The sequence below is a fragment of the Furipterus horrens genome, unplaced genomic scaffold (assembly GCF_987537825.1).
Source record: "Furipterus horrens unplaced genomic scaffold, mFurHor1.1.pri manual_scaffold_2, whole genome shotgun sequence".
Lineage (NCBI taxonomy): Eukaryota > Metazoa > Chordata > Mammalia > Chiroptera > Furipteridae > Furipterus > Furipterus horrens.
In genome coordinates, this window is record NW_028327172.1 from 124,743,467 (window position 1) to 124,756,150 (window position 12,684).

Sequence of the window (12,684 nt, forward strand, 5' to 3'; positions counted from 1 at the left end):
TCCATGATTACCGTCTACATGGTGGTGAAGCTGGAATTCATTCCTAGGTTTCCTCACTTCCTTTAGGATGATCTCTGCACACTGATCAAGTTTAAAGTTCAATGTGTGGACAGAAGGAATCCTAATTAACAATAACATTAAAACATAAATTATTTTTAGAACTAGAGATAATCTGATTTAACCTTCTGTTCCGTAGATAAGAACAGTGAGGCAAAGGTATAGTCTTATTCAAGGTCACACAACTACTTAGTTATAGAATTTAGGTCATTTCCTTCTTTCTGTGTTTTGAAAGGCCACAGCAAAAGCCTAATTTACCTGTAACAACAGACTTGATAAATGTTTGTAAATGACCATCTTATTTATTTATGTATATTTTTCAATTACAGTTTACATTCATTGTTTGTGTTAGTTTCATGTGTACAGCATAGTGGTTCAACAATCATATACTTTACAAAGTGCACCCCCCCGGCTATTTCCAGTACCCATCTGACACCATACATAGTTATCACAGTATTATTGACTACACTCTCTATGCTGTACTTTACATCCCCATGACTATTTTGTACCTACCATTTTGTACTTCTTAATCCTTTTACCTTTTTCAACCATTCCCTGCAGCCCCTCTCCCATCTGGCAACCACCAGTTTATTCTCTGTGTATTAATCTGTTTCAATTTTGTTTGTTTATTTTGTTCTTCAGGGTCCCCATATAAATGAAATCATATGGTATTTGTCTTTCTCTGACTGACTTATTTCACTTAGCATAAGACCCTCTAGGTCTATCCATGCTGTTGCAAATGGTAAGATTTCCTTTTTTATGGCCAAATAATATTCCATGGTATATATATACATCACAATTTTTTTTATTTACTCAAATGAATTTTCTCTTGAATAAAGTTGTTAATTTACATTAAAAGACTGCAGGGGTAGTAGAATTGCATTGTCTGAGACAGTTTGAGAAATAGAGTCCTCTGAGGAGCAGCATGTTAAACATCGTGTTATAAATGAAAGGTGGAGGGTACTTAAGAAATTGCATGAAATTCCAATCATGTAATCTTGGTCTAGTTTCATGCCCAAAAGATGTTGCCAAATGTACATCTACTTTCAAACCACCTAGACCTCATGAAGTCATAGATAGTCATGCTCCCTCCATAAACCTCCAGTCGTCCTTAGTTATTCCTAATGCTTTATAATACGTTTTTTATATAATGCTGAACTACGAGTCTTGGGTTCTAGATCTGGTTCTTCAGAAACTATCTGGGCTTCTTGACCTCTGGAGGCCAAATTTCTTTGTATTTAAAACACACACACAGACACAAACATAAAGAATCTCTCTCTGATGCAAAGCATCACCAGTAGGATATAAAAGGGATTGTGGAATGTGCCAGGATTATTTTGATCTCAATGCTCTTTTTTTCTTGGTCCTTCTATTTTATTTTATTTTTTTACCTGACGTCTCAGCAGAGCTGACTACTCCTTTCTCCTTGAAACATTTTGTCTTGATTTCTTTTTTTTTTTTAAATGATTTAATGTGTTTTATTGATTAAATTATTACATTTGTGCCAATTTCCCTTCCCTCTGCTCCCCTCCACCCGGTGGCCCCCCTCCCTCCAGTTGTCCCCCCCTTTTAGATTATGTCCATTAGTTGTGCATACAGTTCCTCCCAACCTCTCTCCGTCTATTCCATTCCCTCCTACCTTGATCCCCAATTCCTATATCATCTCCCTCCCTTTCCCCATTCCCCCTCCCTGTTGACCTCCCCCCAATATGCTTCCCGTACCCACAGTTCCTCTTTCCCTCTCGTTGCCTATTTAGTTTGCCTTTGTTTCATCTCCCTAGCTTCTGTTTTTTTTTTTTTAAACCAGTCCCTTTAACATCTCATATAACAGTGGTTTGGATCTAATGAACTCTTTCAGTTTTATTTTGTCCTGGAAACACTTTCTCTGTCCTTCTATTCTGAATGACAATTTCGCTGGATAGAGTATTCGTGGTTGTAGGTTTTGGATTTTCATTACTTTGAATATTTCTTGCCAGTCTCTTCTTGCCTGTAGGGTTTCCCTTGAGAAGTCAGCTGATAGTCTAATTGGGACCCCTTTGTACATAATTCTTTTCTTCTCTCTTGCTGCTTTTAAGATTCTCTCTTTATCTTTAATTTTTGACATTTTGATTATAATGTGTCTTGGAGTGGTTCTCCCTGGGTCCAGTCTCTTGGGAACTCTCCTTGCTTCCTGGACCTGCAGGTCTATTCCCTTTCCCAAGTCTGGGAAGTTCTCCTTTATTATATTTTCACTCAATTTTTCAAGTTCTAGTTCATCTTCCTCATTCTCTGGCAAACCAATGATTCTTATGTTGGGCCTTTTATAGCTGTCCCAGAGGTTTCTGATCCTTTCGTTGTTGCTTCCCATTTCCTCTCTCTGCATTGGTTGACTGCTTGTTCCTTCTCCATATTCCAGTTTGTTGAAATGAACTCTGGATTTTATTTCCTTTCCTTCTATCTCGTATGCGGTTTTGTTCCTTTCGTTATGAAAGTTTTTCGCTTCTTTCATATCTTTTTCCTGCTCTTTTGTGAATTCTGTAAGCCACCTGATAACAATGGCCCAGAACTGAGCCTCTGACAGGTTTCTTATCTGTTCATCTGTCAGGTTCTCTATCTGCTGCCTGGTGAGTTGTGTTACCGGTATTTCTAAAGTTGCCTGCCTCATTTTGACAGATGCTTTTTGTTTTCTTGGGTTGGCTGTGGGGGCAGTGCCTGTGTACGCGTCACAAATTAGCGACCAGCGCCTGCTTGTCCGCGACCTATTTCGCAGCCCTGTGGTGCTTTCTTTGGGGGCGAGGGTCCAAGATGGATTCACACAGTTATTCAGCTAGGAGACCGGGATCCATCCTCCCGCCCCCCTGGGCCTCACTGTTCAAGGCGATGCGGCGGCCGCTCTCCCCAGCGCCGGGGTCGCGCACCGCCAGGGGCTTGGCCACCGGGACTCCTCGCCGGGGTCGCGCACCGCCAGGGGCTTGGCCACCGGGACTCCTCGCCGGGGTCGCGCACCGCCAGGGGCTTGGCCACTGGGACTCCTCGCCGCCCGCCGCTCCGGGTGCGACCGCAAACAGCACTGCCCACTTTAACTCTTACCTGCCCAAATGGCACTGTTGGTTTATAACTTAATATGTTGGACTTCCGTGTAGTTTTATTTTCTGGAATTTCTAGTTATCCTTTGTTTTGAAGTAGTTGTATTCCTCTATAGTTGTAGAGGGAGACCTAGCGTGTCCGTCTCTTGTCTTGATTTCTTGACGGCACCACTCTCATCCTGATTTTCCTCTTCTCTCACTCAATACTTAAATGTTGGTATCTCTGAAGATAGGGGTCTGGACCCTTTCATTTCTCTGCACTTTCCCAAGGTGATTCACAATGATTTTCTTGGATTCAGATCCCATCAAGGTGCCAAATTTCCACCTCCACCCAGATTTTTCTTCTCTGTCCTGGATTCTCCCATCCACTTCCTTTCTTGGCATCTCCACTTAGACACTTCATAAACATGTCAGACTGATTGAGTCCAAAATGAGAGCTTTGATCACCACCCCCAAAACTGTTGCCTCCAACAAGCCCTCCATCATCAGATATTTATTCACTCATTTAAAGCATATTGAATGCTCACTGAATGTTTCAATTAGTAGAGAAAAACAAGTGAACTAGGCTGAATAGACCTGCCTTCAGGGGTTCACACTGCAAATCTGCACTGTCAAGTAAATAATCACTAGCCATGAGTGATTCTTAAGGACTTGAAATGTGGCTAGTCTGAATTGAAATATGCTGTCAGAGTAAAATACACACCATATTTTGAAGACTTAGTATAGAAAAATGTTTTTAAAATCTTTTATTCATTTTATATTCATAATTTGTCAAAATAATTTTAATCCTCACCCAAAAATATGTTTTTATTGATTTTTGAGAGTTTTTAGAGAGAGAGAGGAGGAGAAGGAGACATTGATGTGAGAGAGAAACATCCATTGGTTGCCTTCTGTACACTCCCCAACTGGGGATTTAACCCACAACCTTTTGGTGTACGGGATGACACTCTAACCAACTGAGGCACACAGCCAGGGCCAAAATAATATTTCAGACATATTGGATTAAGTAAAATATATTATTAAAATTAATTTTACCTCTTTTTTAATGTGGCTACTAGCAAATTAAAAATTTATATATGTGATTTGCATTAGTTTTCTATTGGACAGCATTATTGTGGATGGACAGAATAAATAACTAAACAAACAAATAAATAAGGTAATGGCTTAAGTTGCTTTAATTGTGATAGGTGCCTTGAAGAAAATAAACTAAGGGAAATGATCCTGTCAGAAACCTAAGAGTCCTGGATAATTCCTATCTTTTCCTCAACTCCCTCCCCATGTCAGAGTGTTTATAAGCCCAGTGTACTCCACTTCAAAACACATCATAACTATATCCACTGCTACCCCATCTGCTATCACCCCATGTAAGTCTCCTGCCTCTCACCTGAGACTTATGCATGCTATAACTCATTACCTTGCTTCCCCTTTCTACCCTATGCAGCCTGATCAAGTCCTTTCTATCCATAAAACCCATTAGTGACCTCCAACTTTCTTCCCCAGGTCGTTTGGGCCTCTCCCCACCAACCCAGTCTGCACACACCACACTGCCCTCCTTGTTCTGAGTCACATCAAGGACTTTGCATTTGCTTCAGTTCCAATTTAAATGTCCCAGCCAGCCTCAGAGAGGTCATTCTTGACTACTCTGTCCCAATAGTTCTCAAAAACAAAAAACAAACAAACAAAAAAATCACCTAATTTCTACCCTGTTCCTCTGTCTTAATTCCCTCTTTGTTTGGTCTTTATCTGTCTTGTTCATCGATGTGCCCAGCACTTGGCATATGGTAGACTGATAAATATTTGTTGGCTGATTTACTGACTAACTGAAAGGGTAAACACATTTTAAGACTGAATACCTTGCTTTTTAATTTGCTAAATAAAATATATTTTATTTATTTTTAATAATGACTATTTTATTTATGGTTTATTGTATTTTTTCCATTACCACTTAGTCCTCTTATACTCCCCTCTCCCCCAATACGTTGTTTTGAAGCTAAAAGTTCTTATGAACCATATAACCCTTGAAACTGTTCTTCTTACTTGTGTGATGACTGCCAACTTACATTTTAATCATTTCTTTTGGAGAAAGATACTTGACTCATTCTGTTCCATGGGAAAGCAAGTTAATGTTGCATAAAAGATCATTTCCCCATTGGTTAACTTATTTCACAGTGTAGAACATACAATTTTAACTAAGTACCAAAGACTGCCTTTAAATAAAAAACAGACACACCATAGCATCAAAATAAAGATAGATAAAAATCAACAGGTCACCCTATAAAATTCTTTGTCAACAGCATAATCTAAGGCATTTTTTCATACATTTTCTCATGAAGCTCTCTATCCTATGACTATTTGGTAGGCATGGGCACTGGAGCTCCTTTTCTCCCCAGAAGCTGATGTTTGCTCAGTTTTGCTTCTGACAGTATTGATTGGCTCACCCTGCTGAGTTTGTTCAGGTCTGAAGTTCACAGATTTCTCAATTATTTGGGTTTGGCCAAACAAACCTTACTTGTGCATGACTGAAATGAAATGGCACACCCCTTATGAGCTTGGGACAATAAGTGTTCCACTCAGTAGTCCAATGAGAAGAGTCTGAATGGCAGTTTTAAATTTTCTTGTCAGTGATAAACATGCAAAAGTGAGTGAACTGTATGTCCCAACAATGGAGATTCTCTAGCTTATTTCTGTGGGATTCAGAACGAGCCACTCAAGATGAGCGTCTGTGGTATGCAGATAGTGTTGAGCTGAAGGCAACTTTAGTCATAGGCTCAGGAGCAACTTCTGTCCCCGACCTTTAATTGACTAGAAGAATTTGAATTAGAGGCCTTTCCCATAAGAGATTATCAGCAATAACATTTTGCCCCCACCTATATAGCAGGGAAAACTCTTATTTACTAAAGGTCTGCTCTTCTTTTTATCCTGGGGTGACCTTGGAAGTCCCCAAATGCACCTAAACTCTTCCCTATTGCAAGAGGTCTTAGGGTAGGACAAAAGTAGGTTTACAGTTGTGAATATATGAAACACAGAGTTTATTGTTGTATTATTACTTATTGTATTATTTTCCATACTCACAACTGTAAACCTCCTTTTGCTCCACACCCCCCCCCCGCCATTGCCCATGTTCCCTTTCTATCTCTGAACCTCTCTTGCATGTGGGTCTTCAATTCTTTTGTGTATGCTGGATTCCCATACATGTGTACGTATTTAACTCTGTCTCACGCCTATTTGATTATTAGACCAGCGAGAAGAACTTTGAGGACAGAGGAAGATTTCTTGCTCCCTACATTATACAATGCTCAAGACAGAATGGGCTAATTTGACTAGTTGCTATTTCCTGTTACTCTGACCCATCCTGCTCTACGCTACCTCTCACAGGGACTTGCCTTTTCTGAAAACCATGCACCATCTGGGACAAATGCTGGGTGTGATGCTCTGCTGACATGACACATGATAGCCAAAGAGGATCCCTCTTGTCCCTGACAGACCTGCCATGAGAGTGAAGATCACATGTCTTAACTTCCCCCAAACGTTTTCACTGATGTCAATGTGTGCGTATAACCCTTCACCCAGCTCCCAGTCCACTGCAGGAGGAGCCTGACAGGTCCTCCCATCCCTGGGAATCCAAAACCACTTTAAATGAGCCATTTGACTACATATGATATGTGGGCATGTGCGCCTTCTGTATACCAGTGAATGGCAGGCACATTAGGATCATATATACCTATTCCTCTCCTCCTGCTACCCTGTATTTCGCTCCCCAACTAAGGCCATGGGAGTCTTCCAGACTTGTGTTTGTGTGTGGTGGGGGATAGGAGTGGGGGGCTTCTTGGGGGAGAGGGAGTGGTTGTGGAATAAAGTTGTATTTTAAATACCCTAGGCTCATCCCAGTTCTTACTGGTAACTGTAGTCTTATTGAACACCACATAAAAACTCAAGAAGCCCACTACTGATGCTTGCCCTTTGTGATGCACAGATAGACAGGGATCTAGAATATGACTTCGGTTTCTTTCTAGTGAGGTTTTTTTCTTTTTTCTATTGTTGAAGGGGTCCTAAAAATTATTTTGAGCCACGGGCATTTGAGAATTCACAGATACAAAACTAGTCTTCCTCCCACCCCCAAACCTCCTATATTTGCCTAAAAACAGAGCCTACCAGAAGAACTCAACTGTCATAAATCCTCACACTCAGGGAAGATCAACTCTAATCACTGGGATAATCACCAGAACACTTACAAAACTATCATATCTGCCATCTATTCTCCTAAAGGCTCGTTTATCTTTCCTAAAAGTAGTTTTTTTTCCCCCTCATACATGCTCTTCCTCCCTTCATTTCCTCTAGGAAGATGTGTTAAAAACCAAAATCCAACAGAGTGAAATTGAATACCTAATTGGCTTCATTAAGCAATTCATGAATCAGGCAGCATTCCATCCAGCAACTAGAATGGTGCTCTCAGGAGTTTCAAAATGGAGGTTTTTATAGGGAGAGGTGTGGGGCAGGGGGGCTAGTCGGCAGCCGTCCGTCTTGAGAGACGATGGTGTAGCTTCTTAAGAGTCTATCTGCACCGCCGAGAATGGCTGTGCAGTCCGACTCGGGAGTGACACGGTATCTGTCTCCTCCCGTGTTAAATTGACATCTTGCGATGACGCTGGAGTGTCCTCTCCAGTGAAGCTGAAGCTACAGAGCCTGGGCAGGGTGATATGGAGGGTCTGCTGTTGCCCATGCAGCAGACCCCCCCTCTCTTCGCAGCTGAAGGGTCCAAGGGAAAGACGGAGTCAATACAGCTTGGCTTCAGGTGCGCCGCAGGAGTTGCCGGTGTTGACTACAACGTCAAACCGCCTTAGGGACTCCGGCTCCGGATTTTCTGTCGGGGTTTACTCCCTTAGCCTTTCCCCTGAAGAGGTATGCCACAAGGCAGCGGAGGTTTTTTGGAGTCAGAGTTTTCCTTCTCTGATGTGCCCTGACTGGAAGATCGAACCAGCGACACTTAGCTCGCAGGCCGATGCTCAATCCACTGAGCCAAACCAGCCAGGTGGGGGGGGGGGGGGGCTAGTAAGAATAAAAGAAAGGATTATTTTTAGACTAAGATATCTTGGTTGAGGGAAAGAGAACTATAATGGTTTAATCATGAAAATTGCCTCTTCTTTTTAGTTGGGGAGGGAAATGGAGAGGGCCCACATGACAGATTACTTAATTGATGTTTGACCAGAAAATTCCAGACTGGTTGATTAAGACTACATATTTGAAGAAGCTGAAATTGCAATTAGATAAGGTATTCAGTCCAGGTTTGGAAACACGTGCTTTGTTTTAGCACAAGTAACAACATTTTGATCCTGTTGTTTTCTCTTTAACAAATGGTAAAAAGCTACACATTCTATCTGATCCTTCGAGTAACGTTTTTCTGAATGAATAATTTTTGTCCTTTTTCCTGTTAATCTGTCTTTTGTCAAGTTTAATTTGCATGCCCACAAATTCCGAACCTAAGAGAGTAGAGGGAATGTTTTTCCTCACAGACAATGTCAGCTTTCTAGAAGAAAGATCAACAAACTAAGACCCATGCCAGCCCATCACTGTTTTTTATATAGCTCACCAGCTAAAATCATGAGAATGATTTTTACATTTTTAAATGGTTAAAAAAGTCAGAGAGCCTTGCATTTAGTTTCGGAGAAGATGGAGGCCTAGGCAAACATGCTGAGTCTCCCTCCACAACTAAGAAAGAATACAACTACCTCAAAACTATAGACAACCAGAAGTTCCAGAGAATCGAGCTGCATGAAATTCCAACAAACAAGATATAAAGAAGAAATACTCATCCAGACAGGTAGGAGGGGTGGAGAGGATGTGGTGTGGCGGCAGCAGCAGCAGCAGGCTAGTGGAAAGTGCAGTCACAGATTTAAAAAAGTGGGAGGGACACCTGGGGAGTGCTCCCAGCACCAGACCAGACTGCATAGCTCACAGTTCCAGTGCTGGGGAAAATAAAGCCTCATTGCTTCTAACTGTGAAAACCAGTGGGGGTTGGGGTGGTGGAAGAAACTGCCGGTCTTTCAGTAGGGTCCACTTGTTTAAAGGGCCCCCATGGTCCTGGAACATCCAAAGACCCACTCACTCTGGGAACGATGGCCAGAGCAACAGCTAAAGAGGCGCCAGTCCCATATGGAAGTGGGAGAAGTGTCTGGAATAGGGGCGACTGCTGAGCAAGCAGCATTGTTCCCTCTCAGACCCCTCCCTCCCACACAGCACGACAACTGGTGAAATGGGTTGCCCTATACTGACTAATACCTAAGGCTTCACTCCTTACAATATAACAAGTGCCGCAGCTCTACCTTTGACACAGAGGCAAACAAACACAGGAACCTGTCAAGATGAGGAGATAGAGAAGTATGACCCAAAAAAGGGAATGGATCAAGGTCCCAGGGGGAGAACTAAGCAAAGAGGAGATAGCCAAACTAACAGATGAGGAGATAGCCAACCTAACAGATGCAGAGTTCAAAACACTGGTGATAAAGACGCTCACAGGTTTGACAGATATGCTTGAGTATGGCAGATGCATAAGGGAAGAAATGAATGCTATGCTAAATGAAACGAAGAAAAATTCACATGATACTAATGGTGAAGGGAAGGAAACTGGGGCTCAAATAAATGATTTGGAACATAAGTAAGAAAAAAGCAGTCAATCAGTATAGAATGAGGAAATAAGAATTGAAAAAAAATGAGGAGAGGTTTAGGAACCTGAGGGACAACTTTAAACATACCGACATCCGAATCATAGGGGTGCTAGAAGGAGAAGAGAAAGAGCAAGAAATTGAAAGCTTATATGAAAACATAATGAAGGAAAACTTCCCAAATTTAGTGATGGAAATAGACATACAAGTCCAGGAAGCACAGAGAATCCCAAACAAGCTAGACCCAAGGAGGACCACATCAAGACACATCATGATTAAAATGTCAAAGGTGAAAGATAAAGAGAGAATCTTAAAAGCCGCAAGATAAAAGCAGAGTGTTACTTATAAAGGGGTGCCTATAAGACTTTCAGCTGATTTCTCAAAAGAAACTTTGCAGGCAAGAAGGGACTGGCAAGAAGTATTCAATGTGATGAAAAGCAAGAACCTACAATCAAGATTACTCCATTTAGCAAAGCTATCATTTAGAATGGAAGAGCAGATAAAGTGCTTCTCAGACAAGGTAAAGCTAAACCCTTATTATATGAAATGTCCAAGGACTCATTTAAGAAAAAGAAGATCAAAATTATGAACATTAAAATGACAACAAACTCACAACTATCAACAACTGAATCTAAAAAATAAAAACAAAATCCAACTAAGCAAACCAGAATAGAAACAGAATCATAGGTATGGGGATCATTTGGAGGGGAAAGGGGGAGAAATGGGGAAATGGTGCAGGGATTAAGAAGCATAATTGGTTGGTACAAAATAGAAAGGGGGAAGTTAAGAATAATATAGGAAAGGGTGAAGCCAAAAAACTATATGCACAACCCATGGACATGAACTAAGAGGGGTGGGATTATTGGAGGGAGGGGTGGTACCAGGCAGGGGGGAGCAAAGGGGAAAAAATTGGGACACTGTAACAACATAATCAATAAGATATACTTAAAAATCAAAGGAAGAATAATATTTCATAACATAAAAATTACACAAAATTCAGATTTCAGTGTCTAAGAGCTACCTCATACAATGTTCCTGAAGCTATCATTCAGCATTTGAAATGCAAATACCTGGTCTTCTTCAATAACTCTTGTCTAGGCCATCTTTTAAAATACACATTTTTGGAAAATAATTCTTATCAAAAGTAAGAAAACCTTAGCTATATCTGAACAAATCAATTTAATTTATTTCAGCTATTTCTTTCTAAAGTAGTATGTTCTGATAAAAAGTTATTGAATGTCTAGGTATTTTGAAATAACATGAAACACCGAAACATAGATTGCTAGACCTGCTTTTGGCTTTTTTATTATATAGAAGCTGTGGAATGGATTTGGAGCCATAGATAAATGTCTTGTGCTTTATTAGAGGTTGTTTCTTGAAAGTGAGAGTGTGTTTGACAATAGAGGAAACTATGTCTCTAAAGGTCACGAAATGTGTTTATAAAAGTTAATCTAGGGAACGCTGGTTGCTTAGTTTTTATCATTGGAAATTGAGGTTTCTAAAAGTTAAAAGTTCAAATTAAGTTTGAAAAAGTTTATATGGTTTTAGTAATAGAAAGCATGAAGCATGGAAATGAAATTTTGAAGGACAGGGATTGAAAGTGGGTTATTTTAAAGATGGTTACAGTATTCCCTCACTTATAGCGGGTATTACGTTTTTGCCTCCCCCCACCCAAATAGGTGAAAATTCGCAAAGTAGGAACCTTACATTTATTTTAGTATTTATATATATTTTAAGGCTTTATAAACTCTTCCCACACACTTATAAACTGTTCCCAGTCCCTTATTAATCTTTCCCACGCCCTTATTAACCTTTTCCACACTTTTATAAACACTACTTATGTTCTTAAACATATTCTGCAATCTTAAACCTATGTAACTTTAACAACATACGTATACAGTACTGCAAAATCCCGCGATATAGCAAAAAATCCGCGATAAATAATTAAATATAATATTTTTTAAAATCCCTTGATACAGTGAGGCTGAGATAAGTGAACCGCGATATAGAGAGGGACTACTGTATTTCTAAAGGGATAAGAAAGTTTGTGAAAGTTGCAGAAGTATATGTGAAGATTGTGAAAGTTTTAAACTTGTGAAAAAAGAAACCGCAAGCTTCAGTACCCTTTCCTCTACCTAACTTCTCTCTGGTGACATTCTTTGATGACTCTGGTGGCACCTGGATTAGCTTTCATTATACTTTCTCTTGCCCTCATCAGTATGGGGAAACCTACCTGTCAGCTGTGGAATAAATCCTTCATCAAAATGCATTTTGTCAATGGCTTAGGTAGAAAGTAAGGCTGCTCTCTGGACATGGAGTCACCCTACATGACTTTCCCCAGGTGACGCGTGGGACATGGGGTCCAGTGAGTCACGAACTGATATCCCTGATGTCTGAAGGGACCCATTCCTTCCCCTTTGTGCTCCGCTCTTTGGTAAGACCACCCTCAGGGCACAGGGTAAACACATCCATGGGCAGGTGTGGACTTGAGTCCCCTGTCTGAGTAGGGTAAATCCATTCCCAGAGCATCTGGCTGGTTATCTCATCACTGGTAAGGTCACCCTCAGGTACAGGGTAAATACACCTATCTCTTTGTATTTCTCTGCTGTTGTGGACTGTAACTCTAGTCCTCCATTTGGAGCATTTATTTTCTGTTACCAAGTTTATGACCTTTAAAGGGACAAAGCAGCCCCGCCCAGGCTCTTCCCTGCTGCTAGATCTATCCTTGGAGTCGAGACTGTATTTCCTCCACTTATTAACAGTCCTTAAAGCTTTTATTAAGAGTCTCAACAGGTCTTTTTGCCTGGTATTTAGGACCTTCCAACCCCCTTTTCAGTCTTCTTAAAAGTTGTCAAAAGCAAATGAGAAAAATTTTGTGCTTTCTCTACAAAAATTATGTGTAT